This window comes from Pan paniscus, chromosome 5 (assembly GCF_029289425.2).
Source record: "Pan paniscus chromosome 5, NHGRI_mPanPan1-v2.0_pri, whole genome shotgun sequence".
NCBI classification, from domain to species: domain Eukaryota; kingdom Metazoa; phylum Chordata; class Mammalia; order Primates; family Hominidae; genus Pan; species Pan paniscus.
In genome coordinates, this window is record NC_073254.2 from 100,463,690 (window position 1) to 100,487,858 (window position 24,169).

Genomic DNA, 24,169 nt, shown 5'->3' on the forward strand with positions numbered 1-24,169 from the left:
CTCAGGAGGGAGAAGAGATAAGCCAGTTTGTGGCTTAATACGCTTGTTTTTTATTGTTGTTTGTTTGTTTTTTGAGATAGAATCTCCCTCTGTCGCCAAGGCTGGAGTGCAGTGGCGCTATCTGGGCTCACTGCAACCTCTGCCTCCATGGTTCAAGCGATTCTCCTGCCTCAGCCTCCTGAGTAGCTGGGATTACAGGCGCATGCCACCACGCCTGGCTAATTTTTGTATTTTAGTAGAGAGGGTTTCACCATGTTGGTCAGGCTGGTCTCAAACTCCTGACCTTGTGATCTGCCCACCTTGGCCTCCGAAGTGCTGGGATTACAGGTGTGAGCCACTGCGCCTGGCCAACACATGTGTTTAAATAGAAGACTGTATATTTCTTCTGACATCTTGCTGGGAAATTTTACCTCAGAGTGAAAAGAATGTTGTTCAGTTGTCAGCTCTAAATTAAGTTGTGTTCTCAGGCAAGTTGACAAATTGCCTAATCTTTTCTTATGCCTGATTTTTAACTGTTAAAATGGTGATTGGAGGTGGTTAGGGATGACAAGACATTGGGGAGGAGGCTCATATCTATTAAATGCCAATTATGTGCCAAGTGAACAATACTTTATTTCCTCAGGCTCCAAGTACAAATTACTGAAACTAAACTAATGGTTACCTGTCTTGTGTGACTGTTTTTGCCAAGTGTAGATTCTTGTAACTGTCTTTGAAGTAGGTGAAAAATCAAATAAGGTATTGTCTCCAAAGCCCTAGAACATCAGCCTATGCCTCTATGACAGACTTTTCACACATCATTGTCATTATTCGTTGACATCATTGATTCCCAGCCCCCAACAGGAAGGAATCCTGACTTATTCATCACCATGCACAGAAGTAGCTCAATGAATAATGGAATTTGTGGTACTCCTGTTATAAGTATAATAATTTAGATGGAAGAAAATAAGTGATAAGTATAAAGTGATCTCCAAATGTAATCTCTTTAATGTCAGCTATGACTAAAACTAAGACCCTTATGTTCACAGATTGCTACTTAGTGATGCCATTTTTTTATTAGAAGAAATCGACTGGTACATGTATATTTCATTGTGAGGACCCCAAATCTACTCGTTGGTTTAAGCAAGTTGAAATTTATTTAAGGAATCTAATTTCAGCAAGAACTCTAGGACTTATAAGAATTATTGGCCAGGTACAGTGGCTCAAGCCTGTAATCCCAGCACTTTGGGAGGCTGCGGTGGGCGACTCACTTGAGGTCAGGAGTTCGAGACCAGCCTGGCCAATATGGTGAAACCCGTCTCTACTAAAAATACAAAAATTTGCCAGGTGTGGTGGTACATGCCTGTAATCCCAGCTACTCAGGAGGCTGAGGCAGGAGAATCGCTTTAACCAGGGAGGCGGAGGTTGCAGTGAGCTGAGATCCACCACTGCACTCCAGCCTGGGTGACAGAGCAAGACTCCATCTCAAAAAAAAAAAAAGAAAAAAAAGAAAAAAAATTAGAAAGTTATATAGCTTTTCATTTTATTTCCCCACCTTTATTTCTCCCTTCATGTCTTCCAGGGGCCTCCCGGTATCTCTCTATGCTGCATGCCAGCTTCATTCTTTTCTCTCTGCTGACTGCTGCTTAATTTACTCATCACCTTGTGCTGGGCTGCTTTAAAATGGTAGCCTCTTCCTGCTGGCTTTCCAGCTTGGCGTCACATGATTAACAAACTCAATACTTGTTCATTCTAATTCGAAGTTCCCAGGAGGGAGAATAATTGGCCCAGCTTGGGTCAGGTGTCTACTCCTGCTCTTCCATTGGGACAGAGTGTGCAGGTGCACTGCATGTGGAGGGCTGGGAAAAGATGGCATCTCTAGTAGAGTACATTTGACAGGTCCCTCTCTCTAAAGGAGTTATGACTGTTGTTATTATTTATTCATAAGTAAGGTATTTTATCCAGAACTTAGTAGAGGAAGGTTAAGGTGAAATGTGGATGGATGTGTTCTCCTTTAGTGTAGCAGGAAAGCCCCCTGGGGCCGGGAATGGTGAGTCCTTTTTAGACTGTCCTGTCTGACGCTGCTCTTACTATGATCAAATAGGAGCACTCACCCCCTCTAGAACTAGTGCTTTTCCTCTGCTTCAGCAAAATTCTTCAAGTGGTCATGTTGACACTGGTAGCTAACAAAGCAGTTGCAAGCAGAGTTTGGAAAAATGGAGCCTCTGTTACACCAAGGCTTGGAAGCCGCACATGAAAGAGGGATTGTCATGTTTCCATCTTTGTGATCTCTAAATGCTGTTTTGCACACAGAGGACACATTTTGTGGCTTGAAATGAGAATAGGAGAGGAGGCAGATTCTGAGAGAAAGAACATGCATGGGAGAGAGCTAGAGAGTTGCTCCAGAGAGTAAAGTCCACATTTTATATAGAAAGAGTGGTCCTGGGAGTTGTATAATTAAAGAATTATATTTATTTATTGTATTATTATTTAGATATACCATCTGTGTATACCAACTCAGAGGCTTTCTCTGAGTTGCTTCAAAATGAGATTCTGACCTGAGCTTTAGAGAAAGGAAGAAGTAATGATTACTTGTAAGGACAAACATGGACTAGAACTGAAAGCCTGTCTGGGCTCTGAGGCAGCCCTGGGAAAGCGGCTGCTTATTTCTTCTCTGTGATCGTCAACTTGATCTTATTTTCATGGTATCTTTGGTTTTCTCTTCTCTGATCACATTTTGACTCAAAGAGACACTGTTGAGCCCCAAGTTCCTGGTTCAATGAATACCCTATAGCCAGGATAGTAGAACTTGTTTTACAGAGTGTACGCCAATGCTTTCTTCAGAAAGGGACTGTAGGAGCCAGGGGAAATAATGGGCATAATGATGCTTAATGAGCTGCTCAGTGTAGTCAGAAGTTGATAGCACTGATTTTTCAGTCCTCCGGCTACCACCGGAGTGTCTTTTCTTGTGGGAATAGTGCTGGGTCACTCTTGTGGCTTCTCTGGGGTGACTTATAGATAAGGGCAACCAAGAATGGTCATAGGATCCGCAAAGGCCATGTATAGAGGGACACCATTTCTTAAAATGCTGCCTGGCTGGAAGAGAAAGTCTTGAGTAGACTCACTCTGTTACCTAAAATGAGATTTATTCTCTGCAAAAGAGCAGAAAAAAATTCATAGGTAGGGGCACAGAGATTTGATGTGAACAAAGGGGATCAAGTGGACCTCACAGTTTTAAATAATATTTTTTCTCAGAAAAGTGGCCCTATAACTTTCAAAATTGCAAGCATTACAATCTGCTTGAATTTTAAATTTAATAAATGTTCTGTCAACTCCTGGACTTGAAATGAAAGTTGCATTAACCAAAGACGTGCCTTTAGATGTAAGTTTAAATAAAGCACCTCTAAAGAAGACTAAAATTCTATGTAATTTTACATAATTAAATGTAGCTATTTTGTCATACTACAATTTTCCACTCTTCTCCTTATGTCTACAATTTTGATGTTCATCATGGATTTGGATGGTTTATTTCAGTGCAAGCTTACCCACATTTGTAGGGTGCAAATGGTAATTATTCCCTACCTAAAGTCAGACAAGATGCCCCAAGTTCTCAGTTTAATGACACTTGGAAGATTTTTAGCAAAACAAATAGTGAATACTCTTCAAATCTGAACACAAACAATGAAAGCAAAAGTAATTTCCAAAAGGTCACTTTTATTTCTGCTGCTATTCTACCTTTTCAACGTCCCTATTCTTTTCATTGATGAGAATTTGATTGAGCATATTGGCACTGGCATTTCTGAAACGACCGAGATTACCATACAATTCCAAGGGTTAATATGTTTTTGGTTACAAGAAACTGTTTTTTCAAGAGCTTATCTTTAGAAAATATTATTTTCTTGTCTTTTCAAATAAAAGATCATCAGAATGTCAAAGTCTGAAATCCTATGAGTCTTTGGGTGCAACTTTTTTCTCATTCCTTTTCTATCACACAAGAAAATTAACATTTTGAATTTTCTATGATTTTGTATAGAAAATTATTCATGTACTAAGCTCATTGAAGTTAGAAAAGATGATCTCAATCTATGAACACTGTCATACATACTTTATTGTCATAATATATGAGCATAGCACAGGGCTGTGGGCCAAGGAGATTACAAAAGAAATGTCCATGCTACCCAGAATATGCAATCCAGTGAAGCACAAGGAGTACAGCAGTGTTTTACAGTTTTCTTTTAAAATAGACTTAACTCACTAAAAGTCTGAGGAGGTCTACATAAAAATATTGAGATTATGAGTACAAAGAATATGTTAATATGGCAAAAATTACGTAGGTGGCTTGTAGATGACTGACATTTGTATAACACCATGCTTACTTATAGTCTTAATGGCATTGCAGTGAACGCCGGGCTACTTCTAAGGAGAACCAAATCACTGTTATTTACTCCATTGATTTGCAGATATGCAAGGCAGTGGGGTAAAAGTTGCTAACAATTCACAAATACTTCCAACAAACACACAACATTTTCTTCTTTATAAAGTTTGAAATAACTAACAATACTCCTACAGTGATATCCTGCCTGTTTTTCTTCTTTTTAAATTCATGTGTGTATGAATCATGTGCAATAAGATTTACAGTGTGTATCACTTACATATTTTTATTTTTACTGTGAACTCAAACATGCAATTACCCCAAACCAGAAATGAATAGAACCAACTGAGGAAGAGAACAGCTAGTGAGCATCCTCAAGACACACCACAAATGACCAAGACTCTGAAGTGAGTTACTGGCAGCCAAGAGGCCTGCAGGGAGGCACAAATCATTCAATCAGGCATTGCTATTGACTCTGAAGAGGGCATTTGGCCGGGAGGGAGAGGGAGGAGATCCAGGTCTATTTGTGTCTTGATGCAGGCAGGGAGGTCATGAGCCATAAAGTACTGGTGAGAGGACAGCCCTACTTTCTGATGTTTCGAAGTAATTTTGAGGCAAGTATTACTCCATAAGTAAAACGTATTCATTAGTCTATTTCAGAGATAAGTAGACTCTCACTTTTTTCTTCAAGACTCTTTGTTGTAGACACTGACACCAAAGAGTAAAACTACTCATTTATCAGGAGCCTTAAACTCAGTGGCTTTCAGTTGAGATTAAAATAAAAACTTGTTCAGACTGTAAAAACAGACTCATGATAACAGGAACAAATGTTGGCAATTCATAGAAACACAGATTTGCTCCTACTTTGGCTTTCCCCATACAATCAGTGAACCTGTTGAAAGCAAAGTTGGGTACTGGGGGAACCCACCCCCAATATTTCAACGGAGGTTCTTTATATTTTCCATAAGTGTTGGCCAGCTGAGAAATAGAGAGTATAAAGAGAAGAATTTTACAGCTGGGCTACTGGGGGTGACATCACATATCAGTACACCCGTGATGCCCGCCTGAGCCTCAAAACCAGTAAGTTTTTATTAAAGGTTTCAAAAGGGGAGGGGGTATAAGAACAGGGAGTAGGTATGAAGATCACATGCTTCAAAGGGCAAAAAGCAGAACTACTAATAAGGGTCTAACAAAGATCACATGCTTCTGAGGGAACAGGACAAAAGGCAAAAGCAGAACTACTGATAAGGGTCCAACAAAGATCACAAGGCAAAGGGCAAGAGCAGAACTACTGATAAGGGTCTATGTTCAGTGGTGCATGTATTGTCTTGATAAACATCTTAAACAACAGAAAACAGGGTTTGAGAGCAGAGAACCCGTCTGACCACAAATTTACCAGGGCAGAGTTTTTCCCCACCCTAGTAAGCCTGAGGGTACTGCAGGAGACCAGGGTGTAGCTCAGTCCTTATCTCAACTGCATAAGACAGACATTCCCAGAGGATCTCCCCCCAGGAATGCATTCCTTTCCCAGGGTATTAATATTAATATTCCTTGCTAGGAAAGAATTTAGTGATATCTCTCCTACTTGCATGTCCGTTTATAGGCTCTCTGCAAGAAGAAAAATATGGCTCTTTTTGCCCGACCCCTCAGGCAGTCAGACCTAATGGTTGTCTTCCCTTGTTCCCTAAAAATTGCTGTTATTCTATTCTTTTTCAAAGTGCACTGATTTCATAGTGTTCAAATACATGTTTTACAATCAATTTGTACAGTTAACACAATTATCACAGTGGTCCTGAGGTGACGTACATCCTCAGCTTATGAAGATAACAGGATTAAGAGATTAAAGTAAAGACAGACGTAAGAAATTATAAAAGTATTATTTGGGAACTGATAAATGTCCATGAATCTTCACAATTTATGTTCCTCTGCTGTGGCTCCAGCCAGTCCCTCCATTTGGGGTCCCTGACTTCCTGCAACAGTTGGGCCCAGGAATTAGTCCTGAATAGGAGGCTATAATATAACACATTTGGAAATAGTTGGAAAGCAAATGATCTCAGTACAACTGATATTAGTCTTTCAGGTATAATCACTCAAAGATGTCTTACAGTATATGCAGTTTGTGTTTTTATTAGTGTGGCGTGTGTTGCAATTTTCTGCAGGCCAATTTTACTCTTTAGACCAATGCCATAGCCTTGAACCTGGAATAATAAAAGGAGGAATTTTCCTGTTGTTTGGCACTGAGCTCTACTCATTAGCTGCTAATGAAGCAGAAGTTGTAGAGTCGAGTTCCATGTGGGCCAGTTGGCTTCACGTTGAGAGGAATATCTTTCAAAGACGCAGATTGAATTTCCATCTCTCAGCAACATCAGCCAGATGCGTATCATGGGACACAATTTGATCTTGGGGAAAGAGTTTGAATGTTTAGTATACTGTATGCCACAACTATAACTGGAAAAAAAAAACACACCAAATATGGCTTACTGTCTAGTGCAACCCTAGCACATGCTCATAGACATAGTCAGCAACATCTCTCTTTAACGGTGAGAGAAAAAAATCCAAAAGGAAAAGAAGGATTAAAGAATCCAATTTAAACTTATAACCCAAGTGTGCTGTTGACCCTACAAGTGATAATGTGTTATGCATAAAGTGATTTACATAATATTTTCAGTGTTGTTCTCACTTTTATTATGCCATAAAAATCTCCCATTTTCTCATTTCATAGTGTAGTGCCCAACATACAGAGAGTAGAAAACAAGGTACACAAGCCAGTTCCTCTATCCATCCATTCATCCATCTAGACTTCCAACACACTTTCTGAGAGTGTAATTTATCCTTGCTGCATTAATATTCTTTTTTCACTCCTTACTCCTTTGGAATCTAGCCTACAGTCTAGCTACTTTCCCCACACTACTCTCTCAAAGGTTATCAGAAACCACTTAACCTTCATGCTTAGTGTCTATTCTCAACAGACATCTGGCAGAATTAGGAGGTGAGCCATGTTCCTGGAGCCCTGGCTCTATGCCAGCTGGGAAGGCAGCCATGAAAAGTCTTGCTGCTAACCCCCAGCCCAGCAACAGGACTGCATTTAAACAAATAACCAAAAATACTCTCTCTTAAACACTTATCCTGTGACTTTCATGACTCATATTATCCTGGTTCCGCTTCCATTTATTGATCCTCTCAGGCTTGGCTCCATAATTTGTGGGGCCCAAAGCAAAATGAAAATTTGAGTTCCCTTGTTCGAAAAGTAAGAAAAATTACTGTTAAAGTTACTCAGTATAATTCTGTTTCTTTTGCACTTTCTCTCTTGATTTGTCATGGAATTTTTTAATTTGCTATTTAACATAATTATAAGTAAAGAAAAAATAAAATTTTTAATTATTAGAATAAATTTTACCACTTTTCTTCATATTGTACAATGCCAATTTTAAATGCAAATTTAAAAGCATTTAACTTATACGTGTACTCACCAAAATTATACAGCTATTATTTTTATAGCTCATACATATATATGTATTTCATTCTTACCTGAACAGTGGAATCACTGCCAAAACAAACTCTACTATTTTTTTATTTCACTTACTGATATGCACACATTCTATCAACACTCTCTATGGTCAGTTTACTTGTATGTCATCATTTTCAGTATAAGTGCTTGACTAATTAACACAAGTAAGAAATTAACACAAGTAAGAAAATATGTGATGGGGTTTATTTGAACATCGTTGATTTCTTTCACACCAACAAGTTCTGGTTTGAACAGAAAGCATGGCCTCTCAAGGCTTATCAGCCTTCCCCTGCCCATGCTTACTCTAAGATGAAACATGTACCTGGTACTCATATTGAGTCTTGCTGAACTCCCATGCATTGTGAGTCCACTGGAATTCTGTGATCATGAGACATCATATGTGAGTGGGAAGGCCAGGAATGGTGGGCATGCACATTGCACATAGTGCTTCTCCTCATGCATGTGCTCCATTGCCCCATCCAACTTTGCTTACAAAACACAGTTCAAAGATACATTTTTTAAAAAATTATAAGACTGTGGCAATAGCATTACACTGAGCTTGGAGCCCTTCTGAGAGTGATGCTGTGTGAGATTGCATAGGCCACACACCCATGTCACTGGCCCTGGACTCTCACTGGTTTCTGTGTCATCCAGTCCATCTAATAAGTGTCATGTGTAGTTCTGTCATCATCTTCTCTTTGTACATTTCATTCACCTTTATAAATTCAATTAACACCTCCCTGTCTTGCTCCCAGTTTTTCCCAGGCTCTGAATATCCAACTGCCTGCTGAATACATCTCAACACATACCACATCTAAAATAAAATCCACCATTTTTCCCCTTAAAGCTGTTCTTCCTGGTTCAGTTAGCCAAAAATCTCAGTCATTTGGTCCGCAGTCTGTACAAAGCTGATCACATGGTAGTTGCTCAATATACACTGCTGGTTTATTGACCAAATTGAATATCTGCCTCCAGTTACAATTTGTAAGAGTCAGCCTAGATCATTCAGAGATAGTTGTTCTGGTTGTAGATTTCCCATATCCTTATTTCTTTTTAAAATTATTCTTATAATACAGCTTCAAGACATTGGACAGAGGCAGCAAATAAAAATAAAGTTTAGCCATCCACTTATACCTAACATTAATTAAAAACTTTTAACAGGAACCGTGATGATATTAATAGTTAAATTGGATACCAAGATTTAGAGTAGATTTCATCTACATATGCTCACAACTTTGCTTTTCAGTTATTCCCAAATAAGCAGTTTCATTTCTTTTCCATTTCCAGATTTCTATATACATGAACTTAAAAAAAAAAATCCAGCCCTGGGCATGGTGGCTCACACCTGTAATCCCAGCATTTTGGGAGGCCGAGGCGGGCGGATCACTGGAGTTGAGGAGTTTGAGACTAGCCTGGGCCAATATGGCAAAACCTTTGTCTTTACTAAAATTGCAAAAATTAGCCAGGTGTGGTGGCTCGTGCCTATAGTCCCAGCTACTTGGGAGGCTGAGGCAGGAGAATCGTTTGAACCCGGAAGGCAGAGGTTGCAGTGAGCCAAGATTGTGCCACTGCACTCCAGCTTGGGTGACAGAGTGAGACTCCATCTCAAAAAAAAAAAAAAAAAAAAGAAAAGAAAAAAAATTCCATCGGTGGGCATTAGACTTAGTCCCTGTCAAAGTCACACTGGCTACTGTCTTATTATTTGTATTCTTTGTTACAGAAATTGTAATTTGATGAACTTTAATTATGGTGTCTTGATATTTCCAGTGCTTCCCACTCTGGGTAGGCCATGAAAATAATGGTAACATTTGTGTTGTTATTCGTTATTTGTATTCTTTGTTACAGAAATTGTAATTTGATGAACTTTAATTATAGTGTCTTGATATTTCCAGTGTTTCCCACTCTGGGTAGGCCATGAAAATAATGGCAGTATTTGTGTTGTTATTCTGGCATTTCCAGTTTAGATTGTAACCCAGAAGAGTTTGAAGGGTATTAAAAACAACAGCAATAACAAAAAAGAAAAACAGAACTAATAAAGAAAGATGGGGGTTTAGATTATTTCAAACCTCATGATGATGTTTGGTTTATATTTAAGTGAGGTTCAAGTTAGTTCCTGTTTTTATGAGACTCTCTAGGTCCATTTCTAGCCACCTTTGCTTTAGGTTTGGCATGTGGAAAGACTAAAACTGCCTTCTTGCCTGACTAGGGTTCATCTAGTCACTAACTGCCTGCAACGCCAAGGTAGAACTTCTTATTTCAGGCAGCCCAGACACTGGAAATAATGTGCTGCTTGTATTATAAATCCAAAGAAATGCCAAAATAACCTGTGGCTTTCAGGAGTGGTACAGTTAGCTTTTATGACCAAGGAATGGAAAGCCAACTTAGAACCCAGTATCAACCTTTCCATTCAAACCTGCATTCTGGTGGACATTAAAGTTCTAGTTATTTGTGAAGTTTAAAAATAATATTTTAAATGAGACTTGCTTCTAGGCTGTTGTAAGGTATATTTTATTTACGATATGTTATAGTAATCCTCTAATTTTGAGTTACTCTCTTTCTTACTATTGTTTTAAACATCATTTACAGTTCTGTGACATTTCTTATGCAATATCAAAGCCAATAAAGTAATATATTAGTCAAGGAAGACATTGAATTTTTGATGCACACAGCACTGTGGGTCATAAAATAGAAGTAAATGAGTAATTCCTACCTTCAGAAAATGAATCTTTTTGAGGCAATAATAATATAGGCCTATGAATAATTAGAGGACAATATAACATAGTACATAGTCCAGTTAAAAAAAGAGGTTAGAAGAGGAAAAAGACCAGATCTCTATGTGGAGGAGAAAATGATGCTTAAACTGTCTTTCTCTTTGGAAAATTAATGAGGACAAGAGAGGGCATCCATCTATTCAGAAGACTTGTGAAAATAAACTATCTAAAGGCCTTTACATATTGGTAGATGCTGCATGCTGTTTTTTGCTTATTTTATTTTATGTTTGTTTCAATAGGGTTTTGGGGAACAGGTGGTCTTTTGTTACATGAATAAGTTCTCTAGTGGTGATTTATGAGATTTTGGTGCACACATCACCAGAGCACCATACACTGTACCCAATGTGTAGTCTTTTATCCCTCACCTCTGCCATCCTTTCCCCTGAGTCCTCAAAGTCCATTATATCATTCTTATTCCTTTGCATCCTCATAGCTTAGCTCCCATTTATGAGTGAAAACATACAATGTTTGGCTTTCCATTCCTGAGTTACTTCACTTAGAATAATGGTCTCCAATTCATTCTGGGTTGCTGTGAAGTCATTATTTCGTTCCTTATTATGGCTGAGTAGTGTTCCATGGGGTGTGTATATATAGCATGTGTGTGTGTGTATATATATATATATATATGTGTGTGTGTGTGTGTATGTTTGTGGGTGTGTCTATATAGCGTGTGTGTGTATATATGTGTGTGTGTCTGTGTGTGTATGTTTGTGTGTGTGTATATATATAGATCATATTTTCTTTATCCACTCATTGATTGATGGGGATTTGGGCTGGTTCCATATTTTTGCAATTGCAAATTGTGCTGCTATAAACATGCATGCTCAAATATCTTTTTCATATAATGACTTCTTTTCCTCTGGGTAGATACCCAGGAGTGGGATTGCTGGATCAAATGGTATATCTGCTTTTAGTTCTTTAAGGAATCCCCACACTATTTTCCATAGTGGTTGTACTAGTTTACATTCCCACCAACAATGTAAAAGTGTTCCCTTTTCACCACATCCATGCCAACTTCTATTATTTTTTGATTTTTTGATTATGGCCATTCTTGCAGGAGTAAGGTGGTATCACATTGTCATTTTGATATGCATTTACCTGATCATTAGTGAGGTTGAGCATATTTTCATGTTTGTTGGTCATGTGTATATCTTTTTTTGAGAACTGTCTATTCATGTCCTTAGCCCATTTTTTGATGGAATTGTTTGTTTTTTTCTTGCTGATTTGTTTGAGTTCCTTGTAGAGTCAGGATATTAATCTTTTGTCAGACATACAGATTGTGAAGATTTTCTCCCACTCTGTGGGTGGTCTGTTTACTCTGTTGATTGTTCCTTTTGCTGTGCAGAAGCATTTTAGTTTAATCAAGTCCCATCTATGTATCTTTGTTTTTGTTACATGTGCTTTTGGGTTCTTGATCAGGAAGTCTTTGTCTCAAAGTCTAGAAGGGTTTTTCCAATGTTAGCTTCTAGAATTTTTATGGCTTCAGGTCTTAGATTTAAGTATTTAATCCATCTTAAGTTGATTTTTGTATAAGATGAGAGATATGGATCCAGTTTCATTCTTCTACATTTGGCTTGTCAATTATCCCAGCACCAATTGTTAAATAGGGTATCTTTTCCCCCTTTATGTTTTTGTTTGCTTTGTTGAAGATAAGTTAACTGTAAGTATTTGGGTGGATTTCTAATTCTTTATTCTGTTCCATTGGTCTATATACCTATTTTTATACCAGTACCATGCTGTTTTGGTGACTATGACCTTATAGTGTAGTTTGAAGTCAGGTAATGTGATGCCTCCAAATTTGTTATTTTTGCTTCATCTTGCTTTGGCTATGTGGGCTCTTTTTTTGGTTCCATATGAATTTTGGATTGTTTTTCCTAGATGTGTGAAGACTGATGATGGTATTTTGATGGGAATTGCATTGAATTTGTATATTTCTTTTGGCAGTATGGTCATTTTCACCATAATGATTCTACCCACCCATAAGTATGGCATGTGTTTCCATTTGTTTGTGTTGTCTATGATTTTTTTAAGCAGTGTTTTGTAGTTTTTTTTTGTAGAGGTCCTTGTTTAGGTATATTCCTAAGTATTTTTTAGCTATTGTAAAAGGTGTTGAGTTCTTGATTTGATTCTCAGTTTGGTCACTGTTGGTGTATAGCAGAGCTATTGATTTATGTACATTAATTTTGTATCCTGAAACTGCTGAATTTATTTGCCAGTTCTAGGAGCTTTTTGGATGAGTCTTTATATGATCATATCAGCAGCAAACAGCAACAGTTTGACCTTGTCTTTACCAATTTGGATGCCCTTTATTTCTTGTTCTTATCTGATTGCTCTGGCTAGGACTTTCAGTACTATGTTGAATAGAAGTGGTGAAAGTGGGCATCCTTATCTTGTTCTAGTTCTCAGGGGGAATGCTTTCAACTTTTCTCTTTTCTGTATAATGTTGGCTGTGGGTTTGTCATAGATGGCTTTTATTACCTCAATGTGTGTCCCTTCTATACCGATTTTGCTGAGGGTTTTAATCATAAAGGGATGCTGGATTTTGTCAAATGCTTTTTCTACCTCTATTGAGATGATCATGTGATTTTTGTTCTTGATTCTGTTTATGTTTATGTGGTGTATCACATTTATTGACTTGAGTATGTTAAACAATCCCTGCATCTCTGGAATGAAACAAACTTGATCATAGTGGATTCTCTTTTTGATTTGATGTTGGATTCAGTTAGCTAGTATTTTGTTGAGGATTTTTGTATCTATGTTCATCAGGGATCTTGGTCTGTATTTTTCTTTTTCTGTTATGTTCTTTCCTGGTTTTGGTATTAAGGTGATACTGGCTTCATAGAATGATTTAGGGAGGATTCCTTCTTTCTCTATCTGTGGAATAGTGTCAATAGGATTGGTACCAATTCTTCTTTGAATGTCTGATAAAATTCATCTGTGAATCCATCTGGTCCTGGAATTTTTTTGTTTGGTAACTCAAATCACCATTTCAATCTTACTGCTTGTTATTTGTCTGTTAAGAGTCTCTCTTTATTTCTGGTCTAATCTAGGGGGGTTATATGTTTCCAGGAATTTATCCATCTCCTCTAGGTGTTCTAGTTTGTGCACATAAAGGTGTTCATAGTAACCGTTAATTATCTTTTGTACTTCTGTGGTTTCGGTTGACATATCTCCTGTTTCATTTCTAATTGAGCTATTTGGATCTCTCTTCTTTTCTTGGTTAATCTCGCTAATGGTCTATCAGTTTTGTTTATCTTTTCAAAGAACCAGTTTTTGTTTTATTTACCTTCTGTATTGTCTTTTTTGTTGTTGTTGTTTAAATTTCATTTAGTTCTTCTAGGCTCTTTGTTATTTCTTTACTTTTGCTGGGTTTGGTTTGTTCTTGTTTCTCTGGTTCCTTGAGGTATGAGCTTAGATTGTCTTTTTGTGCTCTTTCAGACTTTTTGATGTAGGCATTTAACGCTATGTCAGTGGATAAAAGTCCCCCAATAGTATTGCATTGCTGTCTATCTCATCTCTTAGGTCTAATAATAATTGTTTTTATAAATTTGGGAGCTTCAGTATTGGATGCATATATATTTGGGATTGTGATACTTTCCTGTTGGACTAGGCCTTTTATCATTATGTAATGTGCCTCTTTGTCTTTTTTAACTGCTGTTGCTTTTAAGTTTGTTTTGTCTGATACAAGAATAGCTACTCCTGCTTGCTTTTGGTGTCCATTTGCATGGAATATATTTTTCTACCCCTTTACCTTAAGTTTATGTGAATCCTTATGTGTTAGGTGAGTCTCTTGGAAACAGCAGATATTTGTTTGCTGAATTCTCAAACATTCTGCCATTCTGTGTCTTTTCTTTTTCCTTTTAATTGCATTTATTTTAATGCTGAATTTACTCCCATGCCGTATGTTTTTGTTTCATCAGTTTCTTCTGGGATATCTTTTTCTTCTGGGCAACTTCTTCTTCTGGTTTAGGAACAATCTGTTGCTTTTCAGTAAGGCTCATCTCAGTGTGGCAGGGAGAGCTCATGTATGGGTTAATCCGACTGACTATGAGCTCTGTAGGTCTGGCAGCACATCTTAGATGCTTTATTCACTTGGATATGCTCAATGGCCAGAGAGTCTACATCTAAACCCTTAAGTTCACCATTACTGTCTGCATTTTTAAGCATGTGCAGCAAAAATTCAGCAGTCTTTTTGGGCCACCAACCTTGTGTCTAGCCTCACTGCTTGGCGTGGGCACACCTGCCAACTCCACCATTGTAACGTCGGAATGGTACGCACCGTTTCTGTAAAGTGACATCTTTCAGATATTTTGTGGCTTTTCATATATGCATACCCTTGATGGCCTGGGCAGTTTCACGAGTGTTCTTAAGGTGAATACAAAGATTGGAACCTCTTGATTTGCATGATTTTGTGGGGTTCTCCCGGTCAAGTGTATAGGGAACCATTTTCACAGATTACCTCAGGCTACTTAAGGAAAGAGCCATTCTGTATCTTTTAAGTGGAGCATTTAGGCCATTTACATTCAATGTTATTATTGAGATTTGAGGTACTATTCTATTCACCATGCTGTTTGTCACCTGAATATCTAGGTTTTTTCATTGTGTTATTGTTTCATAGATCCTGTGAGATGTACGCTTTAAGATTTTATTTTGTGTATTTCAAAGATTAGTTTTGAGATTTAGAACTTTTTTTTAGCAGTACTTGTAGTACTAGCTTGGTAATGGTGAATTCTCCCAGCATTTGTTTGTCTGGAAAAGACTGTATCTTTCCTTCATTTATGAAGCTTAGTTTCACTGGATTCAAAATTCTTGGCTGATAATTGTTTTGTTTAAGGAGGCTAAAGATAGAACCCGAATCCCTTCTAGCTTGTAGGGTTTCTGCTGAGAAATCTGCTGTTAATCTGATAGATTTCCCTTTATAAGTTACCTGATGCTTTTGCCTTACAGTTCTTAAAAGTCCTTTCCTTCATCTTTACTTTAGATAACCTGATGACTATGTGTCTAGGTGATGATCTTTTTGTGATGAATTTCCCAGGTGCTCTTTGAGCTTCTTGGATTTGGATGTTTAGATCTCCAGCAAGCCCAGGGAAGTTTTCTTGATTATTCCCTTCAATATGTTTTCCAAAATTTTAGATTCCTCTTCTTCCTTGGGAACACCAATTATTCTTAGGTTTGGTTGTTTAACATAATCCCAAACTTCTTGGAGGCTTTGTTCATTTTTAAAATTCTTTTTTTCTTTGTCTTTGTCAGATCGGGTTAATTTGAAAGCCTTGTCTTTGAGCTCTTAAAATCTTTCTTCTACTTGTTCAATTCTATTGCTGATACTTTCCAGTTCATTTTGCATTTCTCTAAATGTGTCCTTCATTTCCAGAAGTTATGATTGCCTTTTATTTATGCTATGTATTTCACTGAAGATTTTTTCATTTATATCCTGTATCATTTTTTTTTTCATTAAGTTGGACTTACCTTTTCTCTGGTGCCTCCTTGATTAGCTTAACAGTCAACCTTCTGAATTCTCTTTCTGGCAATTCAGGGATTTATTCTTGATTTGGATCTATTGCTGGTGAGCTAGTATGATCTCTTGGGTGTGTTAAAGAACTTTTTTTATCATATTGCCTGAATTATTTTTCTGGTTCCTTCTCATTTGGATAGACTATGACAGAGGGAAGATCTGGGACTCATGGGCTACTGTTCAGATTCTTTTTTCCCATGGGGAGCTTGCTTGATGTGGTGCTCTCCTTCTTCCCCTAAAGAAGGGGCTTCCTGAGAATTGGTTGTATTTTTATTACGTGTGTTGGTTTTGTGTTGGTTGGCCTCTAGCCAAGAGGTGGCACTTCCAAGAATGCAACAGCTGTGGTAATGTAGGGAGAATACAACCTTGCCCTAGGATTACCTTTGGATAAGTATTCAGATTTCTCAGGTGGTAGGCAGGGCCATAGAGCTCCAAAGAGATTATGTCCTTTGTCTTCAGCTACCAAGGTGGGAAGAGAAAGACCATCAGGATGGGGCAAGGCTAGGTGTGTCTGAGCTCAGACTCTCTGGGTGGGGCTTGCTGCGGCTGTTATGGGGGATGGGGTGTGGTTCCCAGGCCAATGGAGTTAAGTTCCTGGCAGGATCATGGTTGCCTCTACTTCATCGCACAGGTTGCCAGGGAAGTGGGGGAAAGCCGGCAGACACAGGCCTCACCCAGCTCCCATACAGCCCATACCCCAAAAGGCTGGTCTCGCTCCCGCTGTGCTCCCCCAGCAGCACCAAGTTTATTTCCAGGCAACTAGTAAGCAGGGCTGAGAACTTGGCCCAGGCTACATACAAGCCTCCCAGCAGAGAAAGCAAGCGGACTCACAGTTCCTCAGCTGTCCCATGGAACCTGCAATGGCAATCCACCTCCTTCAAAGGGTCTGTGAATTCTCTTGGCTTTTCTGGTATGTTCTTGTGGTAGTTCTTAGAGCAAAAGTTCACAATGTGAATTTCTACATACTGCTCTGTCTGAGTGGGAGTTGCAAGTTAGTCCTGTCTCCTGTCTGGCATTTTTCCCAAACTCCATTTTCTATTTTTCACTTGTTTAGCTGTAAAGAACATAGCGTTTACAAAGACTAGGCTGTGTTCAATAATGAAGAGTTGGAGTATGGGCAGATTATAAGAAAACTTAAGAACTTGAAAGAGCAACTTGTCTTGATAGAGGAAGAAATGATTTCTTAAAGGGAGTGAAGTGGCAGAGGAATATGAGAAATATATATTCAGATCTTTTGTCTATTTTTAATTGTGTTATTTGTCTTTTCAATATTGAGTTGTAGTTCTTTGTATATTCTAGATACAAGTCCCTTATCAGATATATGATCTGAAAGTATTTTCTTATTCTGTGGATTGTCTTTTCACTTTTTTAATAGTGTCCTTTGAATTATAAAAGCTTTTAATTTTTTTTTTTTTTTGATGAAGTCTCACTCTGTCATGCCCAGGCTAGAGTTTAGTGGTACAATCTTGGCTCACTGCAACCTCTGTCTCCCAGGTTCAAGTGATTCTCCCACCTCAGTCTTTCAAGTAGCTGGGATTACAGGTGCCCACCACCATGCCTAGCTAATTTTTTGTATTTTTAGTAGAGACGAGGTTTCACCATATTGGCCAGGCTGGTCTCGAACTCCCAAATTCAAGTGATCTGCCCTCCTCGGCCTCCCAAAGTGCTGGGATTACAGGCATGAGCCACCACACCTGGCTTAATTTTTATGAAGTCCAATTTATCTAATTTTTTTGGTTGGTCATCCTTTTAGTGTCATATGTAAGTTTTTTTGCCAAAGCCGAGTTCATGCAAATGTTATCCCTATGTTTTCTTCTAAGAGTTTTACAGTTTTAGCTCTTAAATTTAGGTCTTTGACCCATTTTAAGTTAATTTCTTTATATGGTATGAAGTAAGGGTCTCATTTCATTCTTTTGCATGCAAATATCCAGTTATTTCACCACCATTTCTTTCCCTCAATGAATGGCCTGACACCCTTGTTGGAAATGAGTTGACCATAGATGTATGGATTTAATTCTGAATTGTCAAAGTTATTCCGTTAGTCTATATTTCTATTCTTATGCCAGTAATATAATGTTTTGATATTGTTGTTTTGCAGTAAATTTTGAAATACAGCAGTGTAATTTCTCCTACTATATTTTTCTGTATCAGGATTGCAACTAAAACAACATAAAAGTCCTTTGTAATAAGTGTGACTTTTAGAATCATCTTGTGAATTTCTGCAAAGAAGTCAGCTGCAATTCTGAGAGGGATTATAGATCAATTTGGAAAGTACTCCCATCATTACAATGTTAAGTCTTTAGATCTGTGAACATGGGATATTTTTCCATTTGTTTAGGTTTTCTTTAATTTCTTTCAACAATGTTTTATAGTTTTCAGAGTATAAGTCTTCTCCTTTGATAAATTTACTACAAAATTTTTTCTTTTTGATACTGTTGTAAATAAAACTGTTTTTTACATTTTTATTTTAGATTCAGAGGATACATGTGCTTGTTTGTTACATGGGTACTATGTGCATAATGGTTGAGATTGGGCTTCTAGTGTACTCATCGTCAAAATATTGAACATTTTTCAACACTCACCCTTCTCCCATGCTCCCTTCTTTTGTAGTCCCCAGTGTCTATTATCTCCACCTTTATGTCCATGTGCACTCATTGTTTAGCTCCCTCTTCTAAATGAGAACACGTGATATTTGATTTTCCACTTTTGAGTTAGTTTACTTAGGATAATGGCCTCCAGCTCCATCTAGGTTGCTGCAAAGACATGATTTTATTCTTTTTTATGGCTGAACAGTATTCCACTGTGTGTGTGTATGTGTGTGTGTGTATATATATCATATAAAGAAAACGTGGTAGGTATGTGTATAGAGAAAATGTGATGTGTCCACCAACCCTTGGTGAACACTTAGGTTGGTTCCATGACTTTGCTATTGTGAATAGTGCTGCGATGAACATATGAGTGCAGGTTATTTTGTATATAATGGATTATTTTTCTTTAGGTAGATACCCAGTAGTGGGATTGCTGAATCAAATGGTAGTTCTATTTTTACTTCTTTGGGATATCGCCATACTGTTTTCCATAGAGGTTGAACTAATTTACATTCCAACAGTGTATAAGCCTTCTCTTTACTCTGTATCCACAGTAACATATGTTGTTTTTTAACTTTGTAATAATAGCCACCCTGACTGATATAATATCTCATTGTGGTTTTAATTTGCATTTCTCTGATGATTAGTGATGTTCAGGATTTATTTTATATGTTTATTGGAATACTTGGTAATGAAATCAAATCAGTAATAAAAAATCTCCCAACAACAACAAAAAAGACCAGGACCAGACAGACACACAGCCAAATTTTACCAGACATGCAAAGAGCTACTACCAATCTTGCTGAAACTATTCCAAAAAATTAAGGAGTAGGGATGTCTCCCTAACTCATTCTATAAATCCAGTGTCAGCCTGACATGAAAAATCAGATAAGGACACAAGAAAAGAAACTACAAGCCAATATTCCTGACAAATGCAAAAGCAAATATCCTCAACAAAATATTATCAAACTGAATCCAACAGAACACACAAAAAAAATCCATCAAAATCACGTGGGCTTTATTCCAGGGAGGCAAGGATGATTCAACATACGCAAATTAATAAACATGATTCCCCATATAAACAGAACAAAGAACAAAAACTTTCTGATCATCTCAGTAGATGTAAAATAAGTATTTGATTAAATGCAACATAACATCGCTTCATGATTTTAACAAACCCTCAACAAACTAGGCATAAATAGAACATATCTCAAAATCATAAGAGCCATATATGACAACCCCATAGTCAACATCATACTGAATGAGGAAAAGTTGAAAGCATTTCACTTCAGGTCTAGAACAAGATAAGGTTCTCCACTCTCATCACTCTTATTCAACATAGTACTGGTAGCCCAAGCCAGAACAATGAGGCAAGAAAAGAAATAAAAGACATTCAAATTAGAAAAGAGGATGTCCAATTATCTCTGTTTGCTGATGACACAACAATATACTTAGAAAACCCTAAAGGCTCCTCCAGAAGACTCCTAGAGTTAATAAGCAACTTCTGTAAAGTCTCCGGATACAAAATCAATTTACAAAAATTAGTAGCATTTATATACACCAATAATGTTCAAAGTGAGAACCAAATTAAGAACTCAATCTATTTACAGTAGTCACACAAAAAAGTTAAACGCTTAGGCATACATTTAACAAAGATCTCTACAATAGAAACTACAAAACACTGATGAAATAAATTGTAGCTGGCCCAATAAAATAGAAAAATACCCCATGCTCATGGATTAGAAGAATCAATATTATTAAAATGGCAATATTGCCCAAAGCAATCTACAGATTCAATGCAGTTCCTATCAAATGACCAATATGTTTTTTAACAGAATTAGAAAAACAATCCTAAAATTCATATGGAACAACAACAAAGAGCCCAAATAGCCAAAGCACTCCTAAGCAGAAAGAACAAATCTGGAGGCATCACATTGCCTAACTTCAAATTATATTACAAGGCCATACTAATAAAAACTGCATGGTACTGGCACAAAAATGGTACGTGGATCAGTGAAGTGAAACAGAGAACCGAAAAATAAAGTCATATACCTATAACCAATGGATCTTTGATAAAGTTTACAAAAATAAACAATGGAGAAAGGACATCTTTTTCAATAAATGATGCTGGGAAAACTGGCTAGCTGTCTGTGGAAGGATAAAGCTGGATCCCTCTCTCTTACTATATAAAAAAATTAACTCAAGATGGATTGAAGACCTAAACATAAGACTAGAAACTATAAAAATTCTAGAAGAAAATCTAGAAAAAACTCTTCTGGATATTGTTCTAAGGAAAGAATTTATGATGAAACCCAAAAGCACAAACAACAAAAGCAAAAATAGACAAACAGACTTAATTAAACTAAAATGCTCCTGCACAGCAAGAGACATAATCAACAGAATAATCAGACAACCCACAGAGTGGGAGAAGATATTTGCAAATTATTCCTCTGACAAAGAACTTATATCCAGAATCTACAAGTAGCTCAAACAAGTAAACAAGAAAAAACAAACAACCCCACTAAAAACTGGGCAAAGGAGATGAACAGATGTTTCTCAAAAAAAGAAGTACAAACAGCCAAGAACTGTTTTCTTAATTTCATGTTCAGATTTTTTGTTGCAAGAATATAGAAACACAATTTTTAAATATTAATCTTGTATCCTGCAAACTTGCTGAAGACATTTATTAGTTCTAATAATTTTTTAGTGGATTCCTTAGGATTGTCTATAGAAGATCATGTCATCTGTGAAGAGAGGGGATTTTAATTATTTCTTTCATAGCTGTATCAGGGAAACAGTATTCATATCTTATGTCTGGAAGGTAGGTATATAATTCAGACATATAAAATGATCTGGTATTATTTTGCTGCCTTTCTTAGATGCTTTCTAATCTCCTTTTACCTTATTTGTATGGCCTGTTTAGAGATGCCTGCATTTGTGATATTCACTGTTATTCTCACTTTTTTTTTTTTTGAACAAACGTATACTCTCCTATACCAGATAGGCCTCATTCCATCAAGCTCAATGACACCTCTGAGAATAGAACTGCCAAAAGTTCTATATGCTAACATGTTTTGAAACTTCTGACCCAGAATGTGGATCATGCCAGGTCTCAATATATTTAGTTCCTTCCTCCTTGTGTGGAGATTAAATATATTTTGCCTTTTGTACACAATTGATAAAGCCATAAACAAGAAAATTTTACACCTTGCATTATTTCTCACTTTCTGTTATTTAACAGTGACACAGTTTTTGTTTTTCATTATTCTTCAAGTCCATCACATTTTAATATTAAAGTCAGGTGATGAGGTCAGCAGGTTTTCTAACAAAAATGTTTTCCTTTATCTGCATTGAGATGTTGTGTGTCATTTTTCAGTAGCATATTTGTTACTTTTGAAAGATATTTTATTAAATTATGCTTCTTGTGGTTATGTTTTATAACAAAATATTTTAAAATAAATTCTGCATTACTTTTCTGTGAAGGACATTTCTAACTACCAGCCACAATGTTTCTTCTTTATTTCACAGGGATGCAAACTGGTGAGCTGTTAATTCCTATAGCATCTATTTTATTAACAACCCTAAAATATAATAGCTCTGTTCTTAAAAAGGGTGTTTGATGTTCTGAATATTCAGTGTAATCCTCTGAGGCATGAAGAAATTCCTAAAACCCGATTAAACTAGGTAAACTTGTTATATGAAAGTTTTCTACATGTCATTTGTTATATTTTTATTAAATACAATGTAATTTCTGGTAAATTGGAACCGAGGTAGTAAAGAGTCTATTTAATAGCCAATACATTGATTTTGATGATAATGATGACATATTCTGGGAAGAGGAAGCAGATGTTGAAAAATGTTTACCATCATTCTTGATGCATCCATCTTTGACAATTATGGACTCCAGATTGAACAATATCTCTTTTTCATTCCTCTCAACCATCAAATCAGTTTAATAAGATGTGGAAGACCTAGTATTAGTTTGTAATACTCATGGTTTTGGAAACTGCGAGACAAAAATTTTGGTTTATAAATTTTGGTCCTGATAGAGTTGTGTAAGAAAGTTACTAAAAGAGCATTGAAATAACAAATGACATTTGAAGCCCCTTCTCATTCAGAGAGCCTATGATTCTAATTGTATGGAGCCAAAGGTTATCTTCACTAGATTCTAGATATACTTTCTTGTCATTATTAACATCTAATTTATGCATAAATTTTACTGAAAACCCCTGTGTAAAACATGTTATGTGACATCAGTTAGATGTTCATTCCTTGGGTTTGCATTGGACCTCCATATATGCGTCAGTTCAGCATTCAACCTTTGTGCCCTAACCTGCACCTCCTATAACTACCCTAATGTTTATTGCACTCTGCAGGGGATTGATTATATTATTCCCAATTCTCTCTTGTCTCCCACACTTCCCTGGACGTCTTCCCTGTCTTGAAATATATATATATATATATATATATATATTCATTTCCATTTGAAATAGTCCTTCACTTGAAATCCAAAGAACCAATGTGCCAATAAATGAAATATAATCAAATAATTCTTACTAATAAAATTGCATTATTACATTTTCTTTGTTCATGAGTTTATATTGCCTGTTTTTATTTGTAGCAGTTAGCAAATTCTTTTCTTCAATATTACAACTCATTTCAGTCATTTGTTATCTTTGCATTTATGGTTACTGCATTAGTAAGCTTTTGCTAAGTCATACTGTGAATATATATAACCACTGAAATCACAGTGGCCGGTAATAACCAGCCTTTATTTCTCTCTCATGTACATGTTGGCTGAAGACCAGCTTTGGCTCTGTTCCACGTGTTCTGCATTTTGGGGTCAGGCTGAAGGAAAAGCTCCTATTTTGGTCTTGTGGCAGGGGGAAAAGAGCAATGTAAAGGCAAGTTTTAGCCAACTTGACATACTAAAAATGTCATCTTTTTTACTTAGGGTTGCATATCTTCGATTTAATATGTGGTCAACTATTTCCCATATGTTCTGTTTTCTTTTTTCTGTAGTAAATTGTTTTTTTCTTGTTCTTTACCATATTATCTAAAGAATGTTAAATATTTATTTTACTGATTTATGAGTTCCTGACATATAAGAATAGTAGCACTGTTCTATAATTTTTAAAAACATTTTTCTAGTCTTTTTTGCCATTCAATTTATAATTTTTTAAATGCATAGAAAACAATTTTTAATGTAGACAATTACATATATAAAATTTTAAGACTTTTTCAAATGACTATAACTATATAGTTTAAATGATCCTGTGCATAACCAAATCAGTTAGCTTACCAATAATTTTCTAATATTTCCTAGCTTCAAATTTTACATTTAAATATTCAGTTTATTTAAAATGCGTCTTTATAGTGTGAGATAAAAATCCAAGTTCTTTTTTTTCAAAATATCCAATCTCTTGTCTCTTTAGAAAAATA

The 24,169-nt window shown here is 36.7% G+C and overlaps 1 pseudogene; it reads right to left on the bottom strand.

Annotated features, from left to right (window-relative positions):
* Positions 1-107: 107 nt before the first annotated feature.
* Positions 108-23,147, bottom strand: LOC134730606 (large ribosomal subunit protein uL22-like; annotated as a pseudogene).
* Between the last annotated feature and the right edge of the window lie 1,022 nt (positions 23,148-24,169).